General features: G+C 36.7%; 1 protein-coding gene across 1 annotated transcript in view; it reads left to right on the top strand.

The window, feature by feature from the left end:
- tnr (tenascin R (restrictin, janusin)) overlaps positions 1-14855 on the top strand; it is a 170276-nt gene that overhangs the window by 71198 nt on the left and 84223 nt on the right. Inside the window, exon 3 of the mRNA XM_017309882.1 lies at positions 262-317. The gene's annotated coding sequence lies outside the window, so the exon portion shown is untranslated. The remainder of the gene's footprint in view (positions 1-261; positions 318-14855) is intronic.

The following is a 14855-nucleotide window of genomic DNA, read 5'->3' as shown; positions in this document are numbered from 1 at the left end:
GAGTGTGCGTGATGTTTTTTAGAGTGTGCGTGATGTTTTTTTGGAGTGTGCGTGAGTTTCTTGTAGTGTGTGAGAGACAAAACATAGATTTTGTCCTAAACGGCCCCTCATAGTATGGAGGCAGAGCTTGTATTGTAACCTTAACCTTAATATTTAAATTCACATCATTTATATTATGTGTTTTACTTTTAAATCAGGCAGAGAGCAGTACAAATGTATAATTCCTATGGTTCTAATGTAATATCCCTTTGTCTTGGAAAGGTGCAGTCACAGAAGGATCTTAGTCACAAGATAACAAGGTTCCTACCGAAATAAAGGTATTTTGCACACATACACACACCTACATGTATACACACAGTAGCAGGGTCGGTCTCTTTTAGTGCTAGACCCAACCTGTAACCCCAATAGGAGCAGTGGGTCCCCACAATATAATATGTGTTATGAAACTGGTCCTTAACATGTATAAGACCATACACACATAATATTGCTGATTTGGATATATTAGATTGTTATTAAGCACACTTACAAAATATATATTTATTGAATCAAATGGGGGGTGAGGGGGAAATAAATTCCCTAATGGGGTGAAGTGTTTAAAGCACTGTTGTGTGAAAATCTCTAGACCATGTCACCTTCATTTTAACATCAGAAAACCCTCAAAACCAATCCAGCAGTTCCCCTGGTACAGGAGAATTTTATTTTCCCAGCTAAATCCTTTAATGAAGAATGATTTTTTTAAAATTAAATCTTGCTTTTATCCCCTTCAGTCTCAAATTACTTTATTACTTCTCTTATGTGACTTGATAACAGTGTTTTAGAAGGACCCACTTTCACAGTCATTGAGGACGAGGCAACTAAAACGTTTCTGCACAACAGTTTTTTAGCGGCTGTGAGTAGCAACCSTTTTGTTTGACCAAATAAGAATCTACAATACAGAATGAATATCAGATTTTGCATTTGTGACTAGTTTATTTCGATTATTACACGCGCTCCTAAAAAAAACACTTGGAGAGAAATGCCAAAGAGAGAGTCACTTTCTCACTACTTCCTCTCCATTTGTTACTGATCACAGATAATAAACCAGTTATCATTCTGATCASAAATTCAATCACTCTTTTTCTCTCTCTTGGTGTTTGAAATTCCTTAACTATAACRCAGAATAYTCAATTGTCGGTTTAGAAGGAGACAAAAGGGGGCATCTATGCTCCTGTAAAAATGATACAAAAACATTTCTCATTGTTTTATTAACAAAAAAGAAATATATTGTTACTTTTGCCTGACCTAAAACAAAAAAAAAAGGTTTAACCCTATTTAATGTCATACAGTGAGAATGTCTTTTTATGACTTGCATATCTGGTTTCATTACATACATTCTGGATTGTATGCATATTTTTAATTTTGTTTAGGTGGTTGAACAAAACGAGAAGGCAGATGGGGGTGTAGGGTTATACATAAAGGCTTTCCTTATTTGTGACTGACGAATAAAGAAAGCCTACATCCTCAGCCCACATTATTTTGTGACAAACAATTAAAACTCCACCTACTTAAAGAATCTGCAGAATCCCAACAGCAGCTGCTTTAGGGTTAATGATTTATGCTAATTTTCAGGAGAGTTAGCTAACTTGTTTTAGCATAGTTAGCCGACTCCCTCGTTAAAGAAATCTCTGAGCTGTTTTCGCTTGTCACATGATACTACTTGTAGAAATCAATCACTGTGTTTCATTTGCTCTTTCTGCACTGGGAGTGTGTTTCATTACCTTTCTTAATTACTCATGGGTGAAGCAGCTTGGTAATCTTAATCTGTTAATTAAATTTTCAGCTCATGGATCTGACAAAATAGAACTGAAACCTGTTATGATTGCATGCTGGATGAGAGAGATCATTCAAACAGATTTCAAGTTCTAATCAGAGATTATCAGGAGTCCCWGGCACGAAAGTTCAAAGCATGTGTTTTTTTTATTAGTAATTTTATGGATAATGAGATTAAATATGTTATTTTTTTTCTATTAAGAGGATTAACATCAGATGCCTATGGTGTAGAGCCTCTGACTGTTTATCATACAGTCAGACAGGACAAATGGCATTGCCATGAGAATATTAATCACCTCTCTGTTTAATGTAGTAATTTAATTTATAGCTCAGTGGCTAATACCAGAGTGCAATGATTTGTTTTACTGGCATGTTGCACATTTTATAGAAAAATGGTCCACTTTAGAAACCTCTTTAAGGTTTATTTAAAGTTTGTTTGCCTCTCTGTAGTGCTGATCTAACAGTTTTGTGGCATCGAAGCTTCTGTAAACCGTTCCTATTAAACTGGCACATTCATCAGATAGAGGCGTTTTCACTAGAAGTTTTAGATTTATTTCTGTGTCTGTAAAATAAGTTGGTTTTTTTGTCGTTTTTTTTTATAGAAACCAAGCACAGTTTGAGTGTTTTGATCTTTAACTTAAAAGGCTAGAAAACAGTAATCACATTTTAATTTGACTTCTGATTTGATTAGAGATTTGTTTTCTGGAGATATAAATGACAGTAAAGCAGGTTAACAGTTTAGGGAATAAACTTCTCCGCTGTTGTAATGGAATAATTAGAGGTTGTCAATAGCAGCAGAGTGAGGGATGGTAATTAAAGATAATGGTGAGTCAAGAGGAAGGACAGAAAACAAAATAGCTGTTGAATCAGTGTCAGCCTTTCTTCTGGTTAAACTGTTTTCTTGCTCCTCTTGTTTGATTAACAGACGGAAACAATCCACTAACAGAATAAATCCTCRTCTTAAATCCGTTAGTCTTCCACAATTAAGTGAATGTTGTTTTCTGTTTCTGATTATCAGTAGATTTTGATTTAATTTTAAATAAATTGATCTAGTTAAAAGCAGATACATTATATTTTCACTTATTTTAAATGTAAAAATTGTAATTTTTTTTTTTTTAAATACCTTAAATCAACCATGCCTTACAGGTTACAATGCTCTGAAGCTCTGAATTGTGGGTCATACATCAAACAAAAAGCTTCCTTTAACTGCAAAACTGTCTACAAAAGTATCTTGGCTGTGTGAAATGAATTTGTACTGAACCATTTTAAATTAAAAATCAGTACATAATTCCCTGCCCTAGTCTAAAAATAACCTCACACTCACACTGTTTGAACACCAGATGGCACTTGTTTATTTATTGTGTAATGTATTAAATATCTTGTGGCGTACTTAATTGCATTTATTTAATGTCACAGTTGGCTGAAAACCACAGTAATTGCACACCTTTGAACTTGTCATATGTTTACTGCTTACTTATACCTGTAACTAAAGGAGAATGTGAAAAATTTTCACACAACTGATTAAGTACAAGCGAATGAAATATTCAAGCTCTTGCCCGTCATCATTACCAGCCATTCTTGCATTGATTTGGTGTAGAGTACTTTAGATGGTATCGACATGTACACTCTTTCTTCCATGACAGCGCAAAACATACGAGTGTTCTCCTGGATCAGCTTGTTGCAAGTACATCATTAGACTAATGGCTTAAATTTGTCTCTCACTTTGCTTCTGGTACTCCTGAATTTAACCCACTGAGGGGCAAGAAAGGATATTTCTATTATACTCTGTTAAAACCCCCCAAAAACATTTGTGGAAAAAATGACCACCTTGTCAAATGTGTTTTTTCTTTAAACAGTTCAGTTGGGTTTTTTTATTTAAAGGTTATTTATAAACTCGTTTTCGAAAAGTGAGCAAAGACCAACACAGATGGAGAGAGGGAGACTATGGAAAGAGACTATGGAAAGAGACAAGTCTGCGCCTAACTGAGAGAAGAGGTGAGAGCGACAGCAGTGGAAGCCTTTGATCTTAGGTTTCTAATCAATGGGGATTATAGTCTGCTTGCCTGTGTCGGTGCTGATTATTGCAGCAGGATCAGGGGATGGTAGACATCTAAAACTGCAGCACAAAAATACACAACTGCGCCGTCATGTCAGCTGTATTTGACTACATGTTTGCACTTTTTATTGGTACTATTAATTCAATTTGAACAAATATTTGGAAAGATTATGCAAACATGCATCACTGCTAAGCATAGTTTTTAGATGTTGTGTTGTGGAAATAATACTGTGGCCGACGTGATTATGTGGCTCATGTCCCAGCGATTTGACTCGTGTCGGATGGAAAAACAGAATAAAGCAGTGCTACGGAAAATAAGTCTCCAAAATATAGACGGATAAACTTTACTGTCCTTAAATCTAAATAGTTTCGAGATCTGCTGGAAGCAGCCAAATATTTCTGTTTGTCTGTGAGGTGAAGGATTTGTTTTTTTTTTGTTTTTTCTTTTGTTTAGAATTATGTGTAACACTTTGTCTTGCAAAGGATTAGCCACACATTGTACACAGAATTGTAAAGCATGATGCAAACAATGCATGACAGTATTACTGTGGCAGAAAGAGCACTAAAACATGATTGGAAACAACTATTCTTTAAGGGACCTTCGTTTTATTTATAGCTGCAGCCTTAGCAGCGGTTGGATTTTATTATATTTCTGCTTTTTTTTCTCTCTCTGTTACATCTCTGCAGTGGAAAACAGTCAGAGCTGTCTTTCACTGTGGCAGGCTCTCTCCTAATGAAGAGGACCTTTTGTATCATCTCCTGACCAGGCTATTCTTGGAACTGATAGCATCAAAATCAGATGTCCTGGAACAGAGATGTAGCAAAGATAACGCCTTCGGTCTGACCTCCCATTTCCCAGCGTCTAAAGGTTTTCCATTTGACCTAAAGTTAGCGCGATCAATAGAGGATGTCTTAACTGGCTCGTCCTTTTTCTTAAGTACCTGATATTTCCTTAAAACATTACTGCTTGAATGATTCAAGCAGTAATGTTTCTCTACAAATCCGGTACAAGATCATTTCCATCGCCAGTTTTCACAGGGTTTTTTTAAACTTCCTGTAAATTACTCTCTCGTATTCTATTTCTAAATGTCCTATTCGTAAAAGTATGTTACAATAAATAAATACAGATATAGCACAATGTATTTGTCTATTTTTCATAAATATTTGTTTTGCCATGATCAGTCTCACTTGATCATAAAGTCTCCGGGTTCTGAAGATTTCAAGATGTCCAAAGCAGGGCTGCCTTTGTGTCTCAAGCCTTAACTCATAAAAGCTTAAAATGTTCATGTGTAACTGGGCACTCGTCCAACAAATCCCTTAAAGGTAATGAACAATATTTACAAGCGACGCACTCATTTCATGGCTGCCAGTAAAGTAATGCGCAAAGGCCAGCTGGTGTAAGAGCAAACTGCTTTGACAGTTATAGGTCAGATCCACCCTAAAGCATAACATGCTAATAGTGTATGTTTATTGGGAAGTAAAAGTGTTAACACAACACGGTTAACACAACTTAATTTCAAGGAACTCAGTACATTTATTACATGGGGGGATAAAATGCTTCACAGATTAAGAGTTTCAGATGTAGAGTTTTTTTTCTTTTATCAAAAACCAAAGTGAAACCAAAAGCAAACTTTACCTTTTTTTTATTTTTATTGATGTGATTTGCTTGTGTGTGAAGATCATTGCTCTAGTGTGTGAATACACTCAAGTGAAACCTGGTGCAGACCAAACAACCACACCAAATGGTGCAGTTCAGACTGGCCTCGATCCAAACCAACCACAGAAAATCAGCCTTTTTGGACTTCACATGCCACCGTTTTCGGGGCATCTTAGTGAAAACGAGCCCTCCAGTGTTGCTTACGCTAGTGCAGCATGTATTGGTTTTACTGAAATCTGATCTGTTTCCTGCTTATTGATGCCGTTGCCAGCGTGATGCGGGTAAGGGCACGCAGAGCATCTTTCTCATTCAGCTCACAGCGTGTGTTTCCAAAATTAGAAATTCCACTGCAAAACAAGCATGGTATGATATGCTCTTGACATTTGAAACGGTATTGCAGTTGTAGTAAAAGCACAAATGTGCACAACAGAAAAGACGTTAGTAGGACTTCCAAGTTTGTTGTCCTCCAGAGTCTGACCAAAGGAATACACCTTAATAAAGATGAATCGACTAAGATCTATACAGGTGTGTTTGGTGAATATGTTCTCCAGCGCAAATGTAACATTTTGAGTGCATCTCAAGTCGATCGACTTTTTTCAGTTTTCCGAAGGACATTTACAAATGAACAAAAATTTAATATTTTGTAGTTATCGGTTTCCAACTAAACAGTAGTTTTAGAAATGTTATTCAAGGAGAAAGGAATCACTGGTACTTTCTGTCAATAGTCATAAAATAAAACATCACTACTTGCGCTTCAAAGTAACCCTGTTTTCTGTTCTTGTTTTTTTTTTTTTGCCATTGAGTTGTTTGTTTGGTAATTAAATACAATTACTGCTGAGTCCAGGGAGCACTTCTTCACTTGCTTTCCTGGTATCGTTTCGACAGCCTTAACACAAGCACATGTCAATGGTTTGATCCCTTGTAGTTTCTTTATCATCAGTGAACAGCTTATGGTATTTGATTGTCATAGCATTTCTGTGTCACTTCAGCTCGCCTTTTAAATCGCATAAAGAGAGGCGACAGACAGACGGCAGATACCAAAGGTGGAATAAGGATTATGTATTTCTTCCTTCCCCATTTATTGCATATGAAAGATACTGGAGAATGTGTTGTCATTTTAGTCTCACAAGAGACAAAAGCCTTTGAAAGTGGAAGATGAAAGGAGAGGCTCATGAGAAAGATTTGGAGAGGGACCAACACACAACAGCTCACAAGGTGACAGAGAGAAGGTTTTTGATGTATTTTTTTTAAGGTCATGCCTGAACAAAAAGATATAGGGGAAGAGAACTGGGTGAAGCTGGAGAAAATTGGCAGAGCTCTACAAATGGTGGCAAAAGTTACGCACTATTTGATTGTACGCAGGTTTGAATGCAGAAAATAAAAAAAGAGTAACATTTCTAAGGAAATTTCTCACATAAGGTATAGTAGAAAAATCAGCATCTCTTATAAATTCCTCTGACTAACTTAAGGTTGATAAAGATTTCACGTGCTTCTTGGTTGATTCTAATTACTACACAGGTTCCTAAAAATAAGACAAATGGAGAAAAGAAGGAAACTGGTACCTACCACTACAAACTACCTCAGGATTAATGCGAAGGATGTTCTTAAAAAACTGATAGTAATTTTTGTAATCCCCTACAGCATTGTGTATCTGCCTTGTGTTGTATTGTACAACCCTCATAGATGTGACATTTTTTAACCCTTTATTTTCTCCTTACATGCAATAATCTCCATTTCAAGTAGAAAAGAGAATGCTAATGTTATCATGCAGTGTGAGCAGAGCTGAGACCTTGAGTCTGATGAGTAGTGCTGTTAAAATTCATGTTATTCAGACAGATTTTTTTTGTAAATGAGAAAACTGGATAGTTAAACCATTTTGTGATTGCTTTTGTACCTTTGATTATTATTCATGATTGTGTTAAACTTTTAAATAAGTATTCTGTTTTGTGCAGTGATTATAAATTTGATTCTCACAAGGTCGATATAGTTACAGTGACAATGTTTTTGTTTTAAGTATCATAAAATTCTTTTTTTTTTTATAAGGACCTTGGAGGATTTTGTGTTGATGTGTCTGCTTCTAGGTTTGAGTTAATTCAAAGGTTTTCACCCAACAGTTAACTATCCTTTGCCATCTCATCAACCTGAGTGGATCCTGATTCTTACTGCCTTCCAATTTCTCCATTAACAAAATATTCTAGAGTGAAATATTAAAAGTTATTTATGGTTTAAGATGCTTTAATTTCTTCTGCACATGTGAGCATCCAATCTGTTATCTGTTCTGTTTTTTTATCTACTGATGACTGGATGGTGGGCAGTCATCACCTGACCTTTAGAAGATGTTAAATATGTCCACAACATGCATCTAATGGCTGTAATCAATGTAACTTGTGCTCTTTTACATCACCAATCAGCTGATCATACACTTGATCGATTGATTCTTTCTTAAATATTATATTTTTGTGGGTGTTGCAGAGGATATATATTTATCTTGGACTATTATCTTTCTATATGAGCTTCTAGGTAGGATTTCGTCTTTTCATCCATTTTCCTCAATAGCAGTCACTAAATACTGAAAAATAAATGCAGATATCACCATATTCTAATTTCAGTTTTGTCTAACAGGTTACTTCAGATCTTCTCATATGTGTTTGTTTCCATTTTCATAAGTAGATGGATCAGAGAGAAGAGTGTGAAATGGTGTCTGGTTGTCAGTGACCATAGGTTTCGCCTTATGCTGTTAAACTGAATCCATTTTTTGGTCCTTTCTTTGTGCAGCAATAGCCCAAAGATGGAGGGAAACAAAGACTTATACAGCCCTCAGGTTGAGGGAGCAGCCAATGAACAGAGCCCAATGGTCCTGAAAGACAAGGCAATTTGGCCAGAGTGATGAGAATAATGAGAAAGGCATCGTAATGTTGCCAGAGTCCAATTTACAAGGTGCAGAGGGTAGAAAGAGATTGAGAGAAAGAAACTGAGATGCGGGGATGGAGAAGGAATAAAGGGGCATGTGAGATGTGAATGAGAGAGAGAGAAAGAGTGTGAGCAATCACCCCTGCAAGAAGGCTTGGTATTGGTTTTACGTTCATGCTGAGGTGGCTGCTCATTAACCTGTGCAAATGAAGGTTAGGGYTTTTCCTTCATAGGGCAAGGAAGAAGGGGATAACAAGGCCTCTGCTGAAGAAAGAAAAGGGATACTGTAACTAGATGTGGAAAAGACAAAATACTTTTTTTTTGCCCACCCTCCACAGTGGATGACTCTGAGCTTAAAAATCAGCGTCTCTGAGTGAACAGATTTACTGTGCAAAGTGACAAAAAGACTTTAGAGACGGGGATCAAGACAATCCTCTGTCAAAGAAAGAAAATGAAAACCTTGTCAAAAAGATAAGAAGAGATGGTGAAAATGACAAGAACAGATAATGAAAAATGAGAGTGGCAAATATATATATATATGATATAAAGGACAAGACCAGGATGGACCAAAGGTGATTTTTTTTTTTTTTTTTCCAGAGAAAGGTGACTAAAATCCTGAGGAAGCAAAAGTGCGAGTTCTGCAGAAAATCCTCCTCCTCTTTGCCGAGTGCAAAGCTGCTGAGGAGAGACAACATTTCAGCAGATGGAGGTTTTGTGCCCTCTGGTAACCATCCAGGCCGGGGATCGACATCAGCCTGCAGCATCTTAAACCACAAGCAGCACTTGATGCCGTCTTTTGCGCTGACTGCTCATGATCACAGTGCCTCTCTCAGCAACTGCATCTCGGCAGCTGGGGATATACTTGCGGCGACACCGCTGCAGCAGGACCTTAGTGGAGCTTGCCTCATGAGCACTTTCGTTGTCCTAATCGTGAGTCTCGTAAAGGGATAGTGACAGTCAATTGCTCCCGAGGCTGATTTATCCATTCTCGCAGAGTCCCGAGAGGGACCCAAGTAGGAGAAAGACCATGTACACAGATTGAGACATATGTCTACTGGGCAGACAGCGAACACTTAATCAGAAGGCAGCAGTCTTAAAAAGCCTTGCAGCCATGGAATGAAAGCAGCACAATGTAAGAATGAGAGTTAATGAAGCATTCCAGTGTGTTTCTCTTCTGTAATCCAACTGGGATGTTAATCTCCTGTGGGCCCCACGCTGCCTAAACAAAGATACACACACCTACACACGAAAAGTCTATGATCAAGAGGTCTCTCTCTGTGTGTGTGTGGGAAGAGATGAATTCAGGGTCTGCCTTTGTTTATACTGCTAGTTGTAAAAGAAAAAAGAAACGTTGAAATTCTCATGCCATTTTCTCTTCTATTGTGCAGTACTTACGGTTAACAGGTGAAATGAATAACACTTACTTGGCCCTCATGACACCTGTTAGTGGGAGTGAACATTGTGTCCACACCACAAAGTTGATGCGCCAGATAAAGAGAAAATGAGCCAGGATAAAAAAATGTGAGCAAGTCTGACGAATGCGACCAGATCAGCTCATCCAACAAAATCAGTAGGATGGAGATGTTTCCATCTGCAGTGGTCAGTATTTCTCAAAAGTGGTGAAAGGTGGTGAGTTGACTGCAGGATCATGAGCGGCCAAACTTCACCGATGCACCGAAGCCTTGGCGGTTCATTAATATTAAAAGGTACTGTAGTTCATACTGCTGAAAAACTTTGCTGATTCTGGTAGAGAAATATAACAAAACACAAGTTGTATTGAAGTTGGAGGAGGTTGGGTCTACAGAGATGCAGACCAGTCAGGATGCCCATACTGAGTGCTGTCTATTCCTCAAAATGACAATGAAACCATCTTCCGCCAAAAAGATATGGCTCTTGAATGTTTTGAGGAACTGAACAAATTCTGAGTTTTGAAGAATTTGCTATATTTCAAATAAATCAAACATCTCAGGGTTCTACTGGCCACTTCTATTTAATTATGTTAAACTTTTATATCAAAACATATCCATTTTTGATATACATTTCATAACAAAAGTGACAAACTTTCCCTTACTTGCTTTACTTGCACTTTACTTGCTTTTATTTTCATTTACACAAAACTCTTAATTAAGACCAGAGAATGTTGGATGGTTTCTGTAGACATGCGTCTGTGAAACATACCGAGATGCACTGAGATTAATTCGCAGATCGTCCAGTGATCTGATTGAGGCCCTGAAGACGGAACAAAGAAGCAACTTTTCCTCTTTTCCGCAGTTCTCTCTTGTCTAAATAAATCTTTCTATCCTCATCTCTATGTACTTTATGTGCACCTTTGCATAGCATCCACTGATTTCTCAAGGGACTTAAACTGTTGTTCTGGTTGCCATGCAACTGTGAAGCTGTTGAAGGGAACAGGCAAAGCAAATCTCAAGAAACACGATCAGATGTCTTGATCCAAACGTCTCCAAAACAGTAACAAGTCTCAAAGTCGGCTGCAAAACTTGAATAGTGATGATGTGACAAAAAATTTATTGGATTTTGAATGCATGGCCTTTTGAGACAGAAAGGCATACTCTTTCAAAAAGCTTTAATCTTTCTTTGAACTTTTAAATTCTGGATATTTGTGATATTTCTTTTGGAAATGCTGTATAATTGAACTTATAAAAATATGCTAGTGCATCATATGGACTCATTACCGAGCATTTGCATCACCTCTGTCTCCATTTGCTTGGAAAAGAGCACCACTCCTTGAACATTAGAAAATGTGAAAACCAAATATAATTTAAAATGTCAAAAAGATGTTCCACAAATAAAAACTTAAAATAAGGTTAGCAGAAAGTCAGCTGCTCAGACGTCAGTGACTAGTGACAAGTGTTCAGATTACGGTTGAGTGTGCCATCTACATTTTTGCTATTTTGTGTTTATTTTATGATTTATTTTAAATCAAATTATTTCTCATAATAACTAATCCTATAAAGTTATGTCTATTTCTGTGATATTCTATCTAAATGGAACCACAGTTTGACTTTCAGCGACATGTTCCAGCACAGAAAGTATGAGTAAAAAGCTCAATATGAAGCAGTATTCCAGATTAGTATTTTTTTTTTAGGTTTTGTTGGCTCTAGTGGCCTTTATTTGAAAGTAGTTTGAGAGGAAAGAAAGTTATGAGAGAGGAGGAAGACATGCAGCAAATGTTGCCAGGCCGGGAATTGAACCCGTGACCACCAGCATGAGGACTAAGGCCTTGGTACATGGGTTGTGCTTTGCCCCTGCACCACCAGATTATGCTTTATACTATAATTACTTTCAGCTACATTGTTTGCTAAATATAAACATAAAAAACAGAATTTTCAGAAATATGCAAGGTTCATGCATAAATTATGAATTTATTTGGAACTTTGAAGGCCTTGCCGTTTGTCTCTTTAGGGATAGTCTGTGGGCTGTACCTGGAATATTTTTTCAGAGTAAAAGGTGTAGAAGCATCACGGTATGTGACTTTTACATATGCAAATCTAACCGAGCATGAATAACAAAACCAAGCCTGTATTTAACAAATGACTCGCAAACCATCTGTGACTCCCGTGAGACTGCAATGAGGCATATAAATTTTATAATGTAGCAAAATAGAAATGTAATGTTATTCATTGCATTTAAAATTTCAGTAAAAAATGAGAAAGTTAGCATGTAGACGACAGGCACTGTTGCCAATTAAAATTAGCATAAAATGAAGCTCTTCATACAACATGTTTGTAAGTGTGGCCTTATTAGAAACTTCAGTGCTATGTGATATATTCTGCAAGCTTGACTAAACAGTTAACAACGTGTCTAAATGTGATGATTATAAAAAGAAACATAAGGCACCGCTGATGCTTGACTGAACGCGGGCATCAAATTGGTGATCTAAGCAAAGTTACCAGATGGGAAAATCTTGCTGGCTGCTTAAGTTTTTGTCTTTAAAAGATGGTCAGTGATAGATGGAGAAGCATGAGGGGAAAAAAAAGTTTCCGTCAATCATGATTAAAACATGTTCATGTTTAAGAAACTCAACAGTGATATAAAAGGTGTGATCATTTCTCATGTCGTATTACCTTATTTTTGTCCCACATCAAATTTTGAATTTTTCCAAATAAAGTAATAAAATGGTTCTTTTATCAGTTGTTCTTACCTTAGGCTGTCTGAAACTCTTTCCAGATTATAGCAACTCAAATTTGCCATGAAGTGGCTGGTGGGGGGTGTGGAAGAAGCATTTAGCCTTTTGTGYGAAATGTAGTAATTTGGAACTTTGTTACTAATTTTGCCAGCCACCTTTTCGTTTCATCCTCTTTTGATAGGTTGTTATGCTAAGTGGTAGGACAACTTGTATCATCACTATGGTTATTTGGGATTCACCATTTATTTTTATGTTATTCTGCTCTGCTGTCTACCATGAACAACTGATGTTTTTTTTAGTTTAGTTTTTTTTTTTTCTGTGTACCTGGTGACAGAAAATTGGATTACTGTCACTTTGTAATTGCACTCTGAGATATAATTCTTTATTCATATCTCCTCTCTTGCCCCTTAATCACATTAAAGATGAAAKATTTTGCCATACCAAGACAGCTCAGGGATAAATGTCATTTAACATAGAAGAATAAGTAAAAAAAAAGACAAGATCAAAGTTTTTTCTACCTGACTTTTAAGCCTTTGGGTTTTTTGTGATTCATTATAGTCTGCGTTATTTTTTAAAGGAGGTTCTTTAATGCAGGCAGAATAATTTTCACCTTCCTTTGTGACATTACAGAGAAGCACTGATGGTTTTTGTTCTAATATGAACAAGCACTTTTATTTTAGCCTTGGAGGGAGGCGAAGCCATTCAGTTTCTCCCAAGAAATCACCCGTGATTGATGTGACAGCAAACTTTCAACAGGATCTTGAACACCCTGACTTTATATCTCCCCAGGTAATAAAAATGTAGTTGTGAATAAACTAAAAGAGCCATCAGTATCTTACATAAGCCTTCTTTTTGTTCTTTTGTACTTATGACTGAACCCCCCACCCCCGCTGTTCACCTCCAGTTTTGACRAAYAGCACAGTCATGCACGCATCAAATCTCTTCATTCATACAATTATTTTTCCATTTAATTATTTTCCATATCTCATGCATTTTTAAATGTATTTTTAAATGTAAAACAAAATGACGTGACGGGGCTTTGAGGCTGCGTAAATCGGAGCATTTGGCTTTATGCTGGCTTGTGTTCTTTTCTGAGGGCATGTGCACTTACTGCTGCAAAAATAAGTATTCAAAGCCAGCTTTTAATGCCTGGAGCATGTTGATTCTCTTGAGCTGAAATGAGTGGGTCTCTTCCTAATTGAGCCTCCATGAAAAACCTCATCTAGCTGTTGGCGATAATGCTTGTGGGCATCAGCCTCTTCCATTATCCAGTTTCATGAGCTTGTGACTTTCAACCTCTTTTAAACTTTTTAGCACTGCCTTCGCAAAAATATGTTTAAGTTGAAAATGAATTTCATGTTTGTTTTTTATTTGGTCTAATTTAATTTTGTTTATTTAGTTATTTATTAGCATTTTTATAAATGAAAAAACAATCCGTTGTGTGATGATGTGACCATCTAATTTCCCTCCGGACTGTTTGCTTTAACATCTATGTAAATAAATGACCAGTTTGGATTTTAGTCAGATKTTAGATTGCCTATTAGAATAACAAGGTAATCAAAAYGTACCAAAACAGGTATGTGAAAGCAAGAGTTGCTGACGAATCAGCTTTCACTTGCTGCTTGTGTCAGGCTTTTTGGTAATATGAGTGATGGGAAAATGCAGGTCACTGGGTTGCATATAACGACCAGTTTTAAAAATGTATGGTGTCGGGTTTTTGTATTAGTAGATAGAATCTCTTAGCAGTCAAATAACAGGTGGGAGAAGAAAACAGATCACAATATCTTGACTGTTATTTTTATTGTTTACATTTTTAACCAATTTTGTTTTGTGTATGCAAGCATGGATTTTCTTATATGAAATGTGAGAAAATATGCCAGATAGTTATACAATTTAGAACAACTAATGATTACTGTAATTTTCAAACTATAAGTCGCTACTTTTTTCCCACGCTTTGAACCATGCTGCTTATATCCCGGTGCGGCTTTTATGTGGATTTTTCTTCAACCACCAGGGGGCTGATTAGCAGGAAGTGAATCGTTGGAAGTCAAAATTGTAAATCAACAGTGGTGGAGAAAGTACTCAAAAAATGTACTTAAGTAAAAGTACAAATACACAGACAAAAATGTACTCAAGTAAAAGTAAAACTACCACATTAGCATTTGTACTTAAGTAAAAGTAAAAAAGTACTGGCTTTTAAAAATACTTAAGTATTAAAAGTAAAAGTGCTTGCTGAATGGATTACCTAATTGCTAATATCATTAAGTGTCCCGATC

This window comes from Poecilia reticulata, linkage group LG17 (assembly GCF_000633615.1).
Source record: "Poecilia reticulata strain Guanapo linkage group LG17, Guppy_female_1.0+MT, whole genome shotgun sequence".
NCBI lineage: Eukaryota > Metazoa > Chordata > Actinopteri > Cyprinodontiformes > Poeciliidae > Poecilia > Poecilia reticulata.
Note: the sequence above shows the minus strand (reverse complement) of the source record. Positions and strands in the feature narration are given on the sequence as shown.